Source organism: Streptopelia decaocto, assembly GCF_964273445.1.
Source record: "Streptopelia decaocto genome assembly, chromosome: 3".
NCBI lineage: Eukaryota > Metazoa > Chordata > Aves > Columbiformes > Columbidae > Streptopelia > Streptopelia decaocto.
The window spans coordinates 22834697-22847968 of NC_138656.1; positions in this window are offsets into that span (position 1 = coordinate 22834697).

A 13272-nucleotide genomic window follows, 5' to 3' on the forward strand; every position below is an offset into this window, starting at 1 on the left:
GCAGCATTATCCCTTCTCCCTTAAACTACAATATGAGTGTAAATAAATGCTATATAAAGCCTTGTCAGAATGAATTCCAGTGTGGTACAAGACATTTTGCATACTCTTAAATATGCAAAATGTCTCATAGCGCATTAGAATTCAGGCTGACAGGCCTTTATATAGCACTTATTTAATCTTAAAGCATCTTCACATCAACCTGCATTACTCAAAAGCATTGCCTCTCTGTCAATGTCATAAAAGAAAACTTTCCCACTATTTTAAGATCACATCAATATTATCTAGAAGTACTTATTTGCTTTCTCCATCAACAGCCAACTCTATCATTCATTGCCTGCTGCAGGAGACTCCTTTTATGTGTTCTGGGTAAAGAAAAATTAAGAAATCTTTATGATTTGATCCAGCTTTTCTGAGTGGAAGTAAATAGCCACCAGAGCAATAATATAGATCGGTGTTAACGTCGGGTTGTCAGGATCCAGGAGGTTTCGCAGGGCGGCTGCAAAGGGGCAGCGAGCGGCCCCTCTCTCAGCCTCATGCCCCGGTGCTCCGGGCCGCCCCTCTGTCCTGCCCGCCCTGCTGGAACCCTCACAGAGGTGCTAATGTCTGCTTTTCTTGCTTTTTTAGCCTATCGTGATAGCAGTTTGTCCATTGTGGTTGTCAACGTGTCTCACCGTTGCTGCCAGTGGCTCGCGGGAGGTTCTGGCTGATGGCGCGGGGGCCGCTGAACAGGGCGATGGTGCTCGGAGACGGGAACCGGGCAGCGCCGGGTGCTTCTTGTGCTTCACAGTCTTTCAGTAGCGATACGCCTTGAAATCAGAGGGCACCTTTGCCTTGCTAGCGCTACGTTCTGTATTTTAACCTGGGAAACAGGGCATTGTTTTTTGAGTAAAAGGAGCAGCAGAACAATAGAAAGATGAATCCTGCGTGGACTCTTCAGAGGAGGTCAGAACTGGGTTTTAGTGGTGACGCTGCTGTGTACACAGGCGTGCACACATACACACGTATGCATGCACAGAACTGTGTTTTTTTTCCCCCATTTTCAGTGTTCTATCTTGAATTATTGCAAAGTACCTCTTCAAAAGAAAATGCAATACTGCACCGTAATTTAGAATAATAGAATCATAGAGCCATAGAATAGTTCAGGTTGGAAGGGACCTTCAAAGCTCATCCAGTTCAACCCCCCTGCCATGAGCAGGGACATCTTCAACCAGATCAGGTTGCTCAGAGTCCCGTCCGGCCTGGCCTTGAATGTCTCCAGAGATGGGGCATCTACCACCTCTCTGGGCAACCTGCTCCAGTATTTTACTGCCCTCATAGTAAATAGTTTCTTGCTCACGTCTAGCCTGAATCTCCCCTCCTTTAGGTTAAAACCAGTAAAAATGATAAAAGTAGTGTTGCATATTTTTCACACAAAAAGGGAAAAAATATCCAGCTGTCAACAGTGGCACTCAGCCTTTCTCAACACGTGATTGCATCTACTCGCTGGTTAAAAGTTTCACATGCAATTAAAAAGTCACGATATTTCTGTACCACTTTCCACGAGAGGATCACAGAGCACCATACAATCATAAGTATAGCATCGCAGGGAGAAAATACAGGGAACACTGAGGTGAAGCCACTCCTAGGGATGCAGCTCTGCAGGGCTCTTCTGGTTTTTGTCTTTCTATCTTATCCCTATGCTGTGTCTGCAGCAAAGCTGGGATGGGCACAGAAATCCACTGGAAACATTTCATTAGGCAGAAAAGTTTTGGTAGGTATCTGTGGGGAATTTGGCTGAGAGCACAAACCTCTCTAAAATATGACAAGAGCTACTAAACGTTCAAAAAAAAGGCTTGGGGCAGTGGCATTTGTAGCTTGACCAACGCACCCTGCTACACCACTTGCCTCAAATAAGGAGACAGGCGAACCCGGAGCATCTCCCCACCATGGATACGACTCAGCTCTGCGAAAGCGCTGAACTGGTTTACACTGCCCTTCCCTCCCCTCCTCCCCCCGGCGAAAGGAGCCATCCCAGAGCAAGAGCCGGGGTTTGGCAGCCTCCTGTCCTGCCTGGCCCGGAGCCCCCGCTCCCCCCGCGCTGCTCCGCTGGCACCCGCACCCGCTCGCAAGCTGGCGATGCCGTCAGTGCTGGTGCAAAAGGGAAACGTGCAGCGTGCTGAGCCGGCTGCTGGATGGCACGGATGGGGCTTCTGATGGGCTCCGGGGCTGCTTCTGAGCTTCGCATCCAAGTAATCATCTAACTTGATGGGATTTGGGCTTTTTGTTTGGTTGGCTGTTTGGTTCTGGTTTGGTTTTTTGTTAGTTTGTTTGTTTGTTTGTTTTTAACCTTGTGAGTTCATAGTGTGAAAGGCCCTGGGAAACACCAATAAAGAGTAATCTGGTGTGGTCCCTTCAGCTGATTCATAGAGAAATAAATGGCATGGAAATCCTGCTCCAGTCAGTGCTATTGCACGTGTAGTTAGACACTGCCAGTGCTGCTGAAACTCCAATAGAGGTTAACTATAACAAAAACAAACACAAAACAAAACAAAACAAAAAAACAGAAAACCAAACCACCACCACCAAAATAAAAACAAATTAAAAAAAACCCACCAAAGCAAAAGATGGATTCTGAAAAATAACGGAGGTGGAAATATTGTCCTTAGTAGGCCAAGCCCCCGTGTTGTGCTGTTCATCTCTAAGTGTCCTCCTGCAGCATCACCTGGTAATACCCTACTGGGAAAAAAAACAAAACAAGAGCAAAAATACCTGAGATTTTTTTGTGTACAGGCTTTTGCAGCAGAAAACACCACTTTTTATTTTTTTGAGTATCACCTTACCTGGCTCCTGCACTAAACTCAAGAATGGGACAGCTTCCATCTGTTTTCTGCATTTTTTTCTATAGCCTTTGTTTTCCTTAACAGCTTTTTTACCTGCACCTTTCCTTTCCTTTGCATTTCATCTCTCTTGTGTAATGTAGGTCTCTGATTTCACATGGCACTTTGCTAATTACCATATCCTTCGTTATCCAGCCTGCCTGCTGTAGCTGCCTCATGATGCTGCCTGATAAGATGCTGATTCTGTGTGTATAGGTTGCCTCTAAAATATAGATAATAAACTTCCTCCTTGTGGTTGCTATTAAAGAAGAAGAAGAAAAAAAAAGTAACTACAGAAAAGAATATGGGTGCATTTATTTGCTTTTAACCTCTTTATTCACAAGTGTTCAGGAGCGTTTGCGTTGCCACATCCCAGCCATGCTAATCGTTAGTATTTTGTGACAATTAAAGGCCACTCTTTCTTAGCATTCAGATTCCCAAGCCTGGCTCCTTACAACCTCCGCTAATATAAAAAAGCAAGTGGCGGTAGATTGATTACACGCAGGCTCTTATTATTAAGCAGAACAGAAAAGAAAGGAATTTCAAAATATAATCCTCTGTTCCCAGGAGTATTTGTCTTGTTCTCCATGAAGTTAAAGGTCTGAAATAATGTGCCCATCAGGAGCTCAATGTTGCATGTCCATGCCAGTTGGTCCAAGGGCTTGTTATGATGGTAATGACCTGCTGAAACGTGAGCTTTGATGGTAACAATACAATTGCTACCAGCTCACCCGCTGGGAGAAATATTTTATTATTGTCAAATGCCCTCCGCAGAGATTTGTTTTGCCTGTTCCTGTTTAAATTAAATTCAGAGCAGAACTGCATTACTATTTCTCTAGAGTATATTTGAAATAAACAACTAGTCTCCAAATTTAGGATTCCTGGTTAGTTTAAATTTTCTTATTAGCAGAAAAATTACAATAGGTGACAACATAGCTGCAGGAATATTATTATGGCAGCCATACAAGAGATTTACACACTGAGAGCATGGCCTAAAAGCACAAGAACTCCCTTCTACTTTACAAATGCCAGCCAAATTAATAATTAACTGTGCTGTAAATTCTCCAGCCTTCAAGAATGATGTCAATGCTCTTCTGTGTCACACTAGAGGAATTTTGTCATAAGACTAAGTGGTGTTCTTTATAAAGAGCGTTACTTATATGCAGAAAGTGGCCCAAGAAAACAGCCCTTGCCACTCCATATTACAGCAGCTCAGCGAGCGAGTGACAGCAGGACTTCAGAGTCATTTACTGCTGCTTTCTCAAGGCAAAACTATCTCCTTACGCCTGTGAAACAGAGCAAATTTTGTTCCACATTAAATGGGCCAGATTATCTCTTCCACAAGCTAAAGAGACAACACTAAATCCCAGCTCATGTAATTTCCTTCAAAATTGTTCTGCTCAGGCTGGGTGTTCCCAGGAGCGCCACCAGCAGAATTATCCAGCGATTCAGCGGTACTTAAATTGGCAGATGTCAGAGATTTAAGACAGTCCCGAAGCTTTAACACAAATCCTCTACTTCTGTACTGCCTCGTGGCCTCTCCTCAGCCGGTGCCACCGTGTGTGCCCATTGCCCAGCACCCAGAGCCGGGAGGGGGGCAAGGGAAATGCTGCGGGGTTGTGTCTTTGTCTTGCTACAAACAGGCTCTAACCCTGTGTTGCTTGTTCATGGGGGCTGAGAGGAGAAGCAGGGTGGCCCAGTTGTCTGCTTGCAGGTTTGCGTTTTTTCTCTGTCTCTGGGGTGCTCACGCCAGTGTAAAGCTGCTCCATCTCAAGACTGGGTGATTTGTGTACAACTGTTAAAAGTGATCATCCCCCTGTACTCAGTGCTGGTAAGGCCGCACCTCAAATTCTGTGTTCAGTTTTGGGCCTCTCATCACAAGAAAGACATTGAGGTACTAGAGAGAGTGCAGAGGAGGGTGATGAGGCTGGTGAGGGGTCTGGAGCACAAATCCGATGAGAAGCAGCTGAGGGAACTGGGGCTGTTCAGCCTGGAGAAAGGAGGCTGAGGGGAGACCTTATCGCTGTTTACAACTACCCAAAAGGAGGTTGTAGCATGGAGGGTGTTGAGCTCTTCTCCCACATAACAAGTGATAGGACTAGAAAAGATGGCTTGAAGTTGTGCCAGAGGAAGTTTAGATTGGATATCAGGAAAAATTTCTTCACAGAAAGGCTTGTAAAGCACTGGGACAGGCTGCCCAGAGAAGTGGTGGAGTCACCATCCCTGAAGGTGTTTAAAAGGCATTTAGATGAGATTCTTAGGGACATGGTTTAGTGCCGGGGTTAGGTTAATAGTTAGACTTGATGGTCTTGAGAGTCTCTTCCAGAATGATTCTATTCTAAGATGCTTTACGCAGAGAGGCACTTGACTAGTGCTGGGCAGTCATCTCAGCATGGACAAGGTGATACCTCTAAGCTAACACTGTGAGGGCGGGTTATCTGCCCTACAACAAAACATCAAATGTGCAAGATTTGCAAACAACGCGTGTTCACCTGGCTGGGCACTGGGCAACTTGTTGCAGTAGCCCCCCAGAATGCATTTTAAAGAGGAAGTTAGAGGGTAAATGGCAAGTTAAAGGGCTTAAAAGATAAAAGGTATTTTTAAATGGCAAGTGCTTTATGAATCACACTTCTAACACTCTCCAGTTCAATCTACCACGCTCTGTCTAATTTCACAGCTTTGTTGGAAATGTCCACAAGGTGAGGGACTGGCAGTAGGAGGAAGTCAATAAGGGCACGATTCTCATACCAGGCTGCGAAGGAGTCACAGAAGTGCCAGTATTACTTGCCAGAGGTTAACTTGGGGTCTGTAGGGCTCCTCAATGGTACTGAATGGAAAAACTCCTTAACAGCCTCATCGGTCTCCTTCTTCACTGATATCCGAATTTAAATTAAAAACAAAACAAACAAACAGAAAAACTGAGTGTGAATCCCAAGGAGCATCTCTATATTCTCAAGCAGAAGTGCTTCAGTCTTCCCAAGGGTCTGCAAGCTTATTGCTCCACAGGCTTGCCAGTTACACAGGTCTCTCTCCATACCCACAGCTGAACTTTCACCAAATATTTTGTCCTTTCCTACGTAAGAAAACCATCTTAATAAATCAGTTGTTTACAGCCTATTGAGGCTGAGCTGTACGGCTTGGTGGCAGAGATGGAATAACCTGCCCAGGCAGGGGCTGAATCCCAGATCATGCCCACAGTTTCCACCTCAGTTAATTCACGGCAGATTCTTTCCAGTCTGCCGTGAAACCTCAGCGTAATTGTACAGCAGTTTTCCATGATCACAAAAGAAGCAATAAGACAGAAAATCCTTCTCTCACCCAGCTTTCTCACTTTTCCATATTCCCCTCCAGGCTCCTCCTCTCTGCAGGACCAGGACTGTGTCTCCAATGCTGGCCTCAAACACTGCATTTAAGGCAGGGGGTGGAGGAAAATACTGACTTCCTTCCCAAAAGCAAAGCTCTTGGCTCATGGCCCTGACCCCCTCCATTGTTTTCATCTGGAAGAAGTACTCGAGTAGCAGCATGAAGTTTCTTGGGGCTGGCCCTGGGGATGCCATGGAACCAAAGTTCCCTGCGTCCCCAAGACTGGTGTGAGTGGTACTTCGTGGACACTACAGAGGTTCTAATAAAAATTTAGAAAAAAGAAAGAAGAAAAAAGAAAAAAGAGCACTGTCATGTAGTCTCACTAGACACTTGTTTTATGCTTTCTGGCTGTCTGGCACTGCAGTCTCCATGTGACTTCCACACCATTAGCTTTCTCTGAAAGGGCTCTTCCCCAAAAAAGGGTGACACACTCCCATCTCCCCATGCTGTGTTCATGTAGTTTAAAGACACTTTGGGGTTCACCCCATTCCCAGGTGACTGGCTCAGTGTCAGCCTACCCTGGCAGATATATATTGCTCCAGAAGATCAGGCATATACCGGAGCATCCTGGGTTGGTCCCTTTTCACTGCACCGGGTAATCTAAAAACTGCAGCATGAGCTTTGTGCAACAGCAGCTGCTTCTGCAGAGGGCAGCACAAATAGCTTACAGCAGCACCAACAACCTGGCTATCAGTGTTTTCTCATGACTAGAAACAGGGTGAATGAAAACAAATCCATAATTACGAGTTTCTGCCCTGTTCTTGTCTGGTTGTGTGAACTTGGACATCCATTTACTGGCTCTTTTCCATCTCTAGGGTGGAGATAAGCTCCCATGTTCCACTAATACCATGAGAAATAATGACTCAGTCCATATAAGTAGACAAGGACTGATACTGTCTATGTATTCCACTCCTTAGAGATGGACAAAATAAACTGCTGTGGGAGGGAACAGGTCACTTCCTGAGGCCAACTCTGGAAGTCGTAAGGCAACAACAAAGGATGCAGACAACTACAACACTGAGCTGAGTTTGCTTTGCATCTCGGATTTGAGTAAAATGAACAAGTTCTTCAATTTCTTCCCATGACTTTTCATCCTCTCCCATTTATATCTTATCCTCTGACTTCAGCAACAACAAAAAAATTGTATTTGATATATTTGAAAGTGAGGTACATTGATGGATTTCAGGCAAATTGTTAAGATGTGTTTTGAATATGCTTTAAGACATAAACATGCCTATACTTGCAATAAATGAGGTTTGACATAGTTCCTACATTGATTCTCTTGCATCTTTGTCACCTTGACACAGAGACCCACTCACAAGGTGACCATGACAAAAGTGTACAATGGAGAGGGGGATCCCTTCCCCCTCCTTCCCTTCCTCCTTTACATTGACCAAATGTCTTCCTAAATGACTTGCTGAGCCAGGCTGTTCTTATATCTTGTATATAAATGGACTCTGTCTTACAACCAGAAGATTCAGGGGGGGAAAAATTCCATCTCCCAATGTGAAAAGATTTAAGGTCAGTCACTTTACACTACAAAACCTTTTCACAAGAGCAGCATGATAAAAGGATTCGCAAGCCTACCTGCAACATGGTTTCTAGCTCCAAGAAAAACAAGAGAGTCTATGACATCCTGTTGGGACTGGACCACTTCTTTACAGACTCACAATAGAAAGACTTGGGGAGAGAGGGATGATATTAATATTAAATATGAAGAAAATCTAACTTGCCTCCCTACTTCCAAGTTACTTAGTGGTAACTTTTATGGACAGAACGTCTGCTAGCTGAGCATGTGTGATTCACAGAAAATGTATCACATTGGATCACATTGGGTCACACTGCAGTGAACACAATAGTACCTGGTAACAAAATCACTACAATGGGTGGCTTTGAGGGTTTATTTATTGTTTACTCCATCAGTGTCTAACAGCAGGTGACAGAAGTTATGTGACTCAATACCTATGAAGCACAACACACTCTTTGGACTGAAGCGTTTTAGAAGTGCCATTCATGAAGTCAAGGGATCTTAACCGATGTTCCAGCTTAAAAATAAATTATTTCTGTTAGGCACTGTGGCCCAGCCAAATTGCACTTCTTTCAGTAGACTTCATTTTGGCAAAGCAAGGACTATCAGAAAGGGCTTACCCAATACAGAAAGAAACTATTTAAAATGTACAGACCATGCCAACAGCAATGGGGGTCTAGAGCAGAGGTTGTTTAATGTAAACAGATTTACAGTAGCTAGAAGCAGTAGCAAACAGTAGTCATCAAGCATACCCATAAATTTGGAAGAATATGAAGAAGGAAATGTCGTGTCCACGTTAGAAGGAAGCAAAATCTGCAGAATGGAAAGGAGACCTGCATATGAAAGAAAATATAGCTGAGGGAGAGAGAAAGCACCAAATGTGGACAAGAAGAATGAACATATGTAGGAATGGAGTACTCATTGGGGAAGAGGATGAAGAATCCAGCTTGCATTCCTCTTATGTCTATTTTATAACAGCCTACTCTGCCCTTTGAGTCAATAGAGTTATATTCATTTATTATTGTTGTTGTTGTTGTTGTTGTTGTTATTATTATTATTATTATTATTATTATTATTATTATTATTATTATTATTATGTCAGTGCAGAATATGAAATGGACCCACAAGGCTGAGGAGGTAGATGGCAGATACTGGGATAAAGAGGCATCTTAATAGAAAGATCAGGACATTGCTCCTTGATTTTGTGTTAGAGAGCGACAGGCCTGTCCTATGTTTTTGTTTAAGTAGCAGGACAATTCACAGGTGTGTGAGGAGCCGTAGTGCCCTGGCCCTCATTCCCCCTTTGCCACTGTCCTGCCCAAGGGCAAGTGTAGAGTCTTGCATCTGGGTAGGAACAACCCCAGGTTCCAGTATAAGTTGGGGAATGACCTATTAGCGAGCAGCGTATGGGAAAGGGACCTGGGGGTCCTGGTGGACAGCAGGAGGACCATGAGCCAGCACTGTGTCCTTGTGGCCAGGAAGGCCAATGGCATCCTGGGTTGTATTAGAAGCGGGGTGGTTAGTAGGTCAAGAGATGTTCTCCTTCCCCTCTACTCTGCCCTGGTGAGACCACACCTGGAATATTGTGCCCAGTTCTGGGCCCCTCAGTTCAAGAAGGACAGGGAACTGCTGGAGAGAGTCCAGTGTAGGGCAACAAAGATGATGAAGGGAGTGGAGCATCTCCCTTATGAGGAAAGGCTGAGGGAGTTGGGGCTCTTTAGCTTGGAGGAGACTGAGGTGACCTCATTAATGTTTATAAATATATAAAGGATGAGTGTCACAAGGATGGAGCCAGGATCTTCTCTGTGACAACCAATGACAGGACAAGGGGCAGTGGTTGCAAACACAGAAGGTTCCACTTAAATATGAGAAGAAACAACTTCTCAGTGAGGGTGACAGAACACTGGAACAGGCTGCTCAGGGAGGTTGTGGAGTCTCCTTCTCTGGAGACATTCAAAACCCACCTGGACACCTTCCTGTGTAACCTCATCTGGGTGTTCCTGCTCCGGTGGGAGGATTGAACTAGATGATCTTTTGAGGTCCCTTCCAATCCCTGACTTTCTGTGATTCTGCGAAGAGCCTGGCCATCCTGAAACCTGTGTGGATTGTTACTGTTTGGACTGAGTGGGTGATGAAGTACTTTATCAGCATGTACAACAAAAAGATCTCTGATCTGAAGGCTGTAGAATCTAATGTATGGCACAGAAGGTAAAACATAATTAAGCAAAAAAATCGTGGGTGGGTACAAATAACAGTGACGCGATCCTGATCGGGTCACTGTGTACTGAGTGCTTAATCAAGTGTGAGAGATTTCCCATAAGCTGAGAGCCATAAAGTTCCATCCTGGTCAGTGTGTAAACTCTTCTGTGCATTTTTTGGCAGCTGAAGTTGAACCATGTGAAGGCAAGCTGAACGTCCATGTTCCACCTTCTTTATGAGCAGCTATTTTTGGAAGCTAATTACCCCTCTTTAGGGAGTTGTGTTAATATATATTTGTGGGTCATGAGATTAGAAAGCAGAAGGCCCCAGCTTGATGGAAATCAATTTTAATATCCCTATGACTCTGGTAGCATAAGTGTCAACACACCATATACATGTCTTACAGAGGCTACTCTTTTACAATTAAGCCACTTGATTTACTGCAGGCATGGCACTTGAACTGAGAGAGCTAGGGAGGAGTTCTGTTTGCAGGGGAAAGGGAAGAACCATTCATAGAGTACTCTTAAGCATAATTGCTTATTTCTCTTAAGTTATCATATGAATTCATATAGAATTGTATGTATATATTTGTGCCTGAAAGATGATCTTTTGGAAGGGAGAATATTTTCACCAGTTTGGACTTTTCTCTGTATTTTACACTTGCAGTGTTACTGCAGTGCAAATCTTGCTAACCTCTCTTCTGAACCCTTAGAACATCAGCCCTCAAACTGAAGGGATGAATCTTTGTACTGGGATGAGGCACATATCCTGAGGTGGACACAGAGATCTCAAAAATAAGGAGAAAAAAAGAAAAATCTACCTCCATGTTTCTTTCGAGAAAATCTCCCTCCTATTTGCCAAGCATATGGAAAGAATGGAATCGCCACGCTTTATCCAATGGACTGAAATATTTGTTGCATTGAAGTACGTCCTTGCACACAAATCAGTAGTGTGTAACACCTCCTCTATCTTAAACCCTAAGGACAGACTCCTATAGCAAACAACCACTGGAAAACAAACTATTTCATGTTATGCGAAGGAAGAGCAAAATGTTTGCAGCTCCCTCTGAGGAGAGTCCAGGGTCAACCACCAAGAAGAGACACCCATGTGAGTGGGGACAACAGGCTCTCTGAGCAGCCTGAGAGCTGGAGTATCAAGGTTGAATGTTCCTGGTGTTGAGTCCTTTGCACCCTTTTTGTGGGCGGAATTCCAGCTATGGAAAGGTGAGCTGCTGGGGAATGGACAGGGAAATTCCATTTAATAGGTTAAGTTGGGCAGAATTGATGTTGCTTGAGCCTGGATTGTAATTATTTTGTGGAGGGCAGAAGAAGGAGGGAAGGCAGGGCATTGATGAGAAGAAAGGAAAAGACTGTTTGTCTCAAATGAGCTGATGAAGGACAGGTTATACAAGGTGTCTGTGTGTTTACAGGTAGGTAGAGAAGGTCCAGATAACACAGAAAACAAGCAGCATTTTGTCTGAAAATCTTCCTACCTGCTGCTCTGTAATAGGCACCACAGCGAGAGTGAAGGCACTGAGATCAGGTGCTTCCACAGCTATTTCTTGTTGCTGGAATGGCTGCAGTTAAAGCAAGAGGAGAAAGGTTTTCCAGGTGCAGATAGGGCAGTACAGGTTTGGGGCAGTGGCAGTCAGGAGTTCTGCTGCATTTGGGGATTTTTTTGTGGGGACAGCATTCCACTCTAGGCCTTCTTAGGCTGAGAGAGTTGGAGTTGTTCAGCCTGGAGAAGAGAAGGCTCCAGGGAGACCTTATTGTGCCTTTCAGTACTTAAAAGGAGCCTATATGAAGGATGAGGACAGACTTTTTAGCAGGGCCTGTTATGACAGGACATGGTGTAATGGTTTTAAACTAAAAGAGGGGAGATACACGCTAGAAATGAGCAAGAAATTTTTTACAATGAGGGTGGTGAAACACGGCCCAGGTTGCCCAGAGAGGTGGTGGATGCCCCATCCCTGGAGACATTCCAGGCCAGGCTGGACGGGTCTCTGAGCAACCTGATCTGATTGAAGATGTCCCTGCTCATTGCAGGGAGTCGGACTAGATGAGCTGTAAAGGTCCCTTCCAACCCAAACTATTCTGTGATTCTGGGCACCATGTTCTGCATCCTTTCCTTCAGACTCTGGCTCTCTTTGGAGACTGCAACATGGGGTTTTTTTTTTCTTTATTTCTTCTAAAGTGATTTGTACCAGCTCCTGCTCAGAATACAGGATTTTCTTAACAAGCATATATGCCATTTTAACACTAGCTAAATGTGTATAACATTCTATTTTTTAATAGATATATTAAAGTGGAGTGATTTTGCAACAGTTTTAGCAAACAAACCAAAGTAGGTAGCACTAATCTGCACAGATTAATTTTGTTCTCTAGCCCCTGTCTATGGGGCAGCAATCTTGCCACGCTTATTGATTATCAGACAAGACTACTAATCCCCTTAAGGTCATTAAGTGTACTTAATTAAAGAGCAGTTAGCAAGCTTCTCTTTACCAAGTTAATAGTGACTGTTAAAAGTGATTTGTACATCACCAATATGGTAGCTATTAATCTAAAAGTCAATTTGTCATTTATATTTTCCCAAACAAATACATTCAGTAGGCTGCAAAGGAGGCTAGAAAGCATCCAGCATCCGTTCTTGCAGTTTGTGCAAGGAAGAAACTCTGATTTCTTAAACTGTAAGGCTTAGGCGGTACCAGTTTCCCCCACTCTCTTCTATAACTGAGTCCTATTCCATTCTGCACTGGCAGTGAGAGGATAACAATCTTGGGAATATTCAGTTCTGACAAGTTTCATGAAAGGTAACAGCAAGATGGAGAAGCTTAAATTTCAGTTTTCTCTGTCAGAAAATTTGATGCTCAGAGTTCCTTTCTTTGGCTTTTTGACTGGCAACCGGGGCATGAGAAGTTTCAGAGAAGCTTCTCATTAAAGTCAAGAAAGGAGGCTGGAGTGTCTGGGTGACTTTAAAGGTATGGCAGGGAAAACCAGGGATATTGATAATGAGAAAGGAGGTTAGAGGAATGTGATTCTACAGAAATCTGGATTTCCTTGTTCTGCGAATATCAGAATTTTTTCATTACTCTATGCAAATACGAATACAGATAAGATTTAATATGATACATATTTCAAGACTAAATACATAATGAAATACAGAATGTTTTCTGCTTCTTACCTAATTTATTTTGTGAGACAGTTATGTATAGGTTGGATTTTCAATATAGTTGTTGTTTCACTAGCAGAAACCTTTTGCTACAATTAAAGGAAAAAATACTGAGCAAAACACCATGTGTTTGTCATGTACTCTGTTCTACAGACTTAA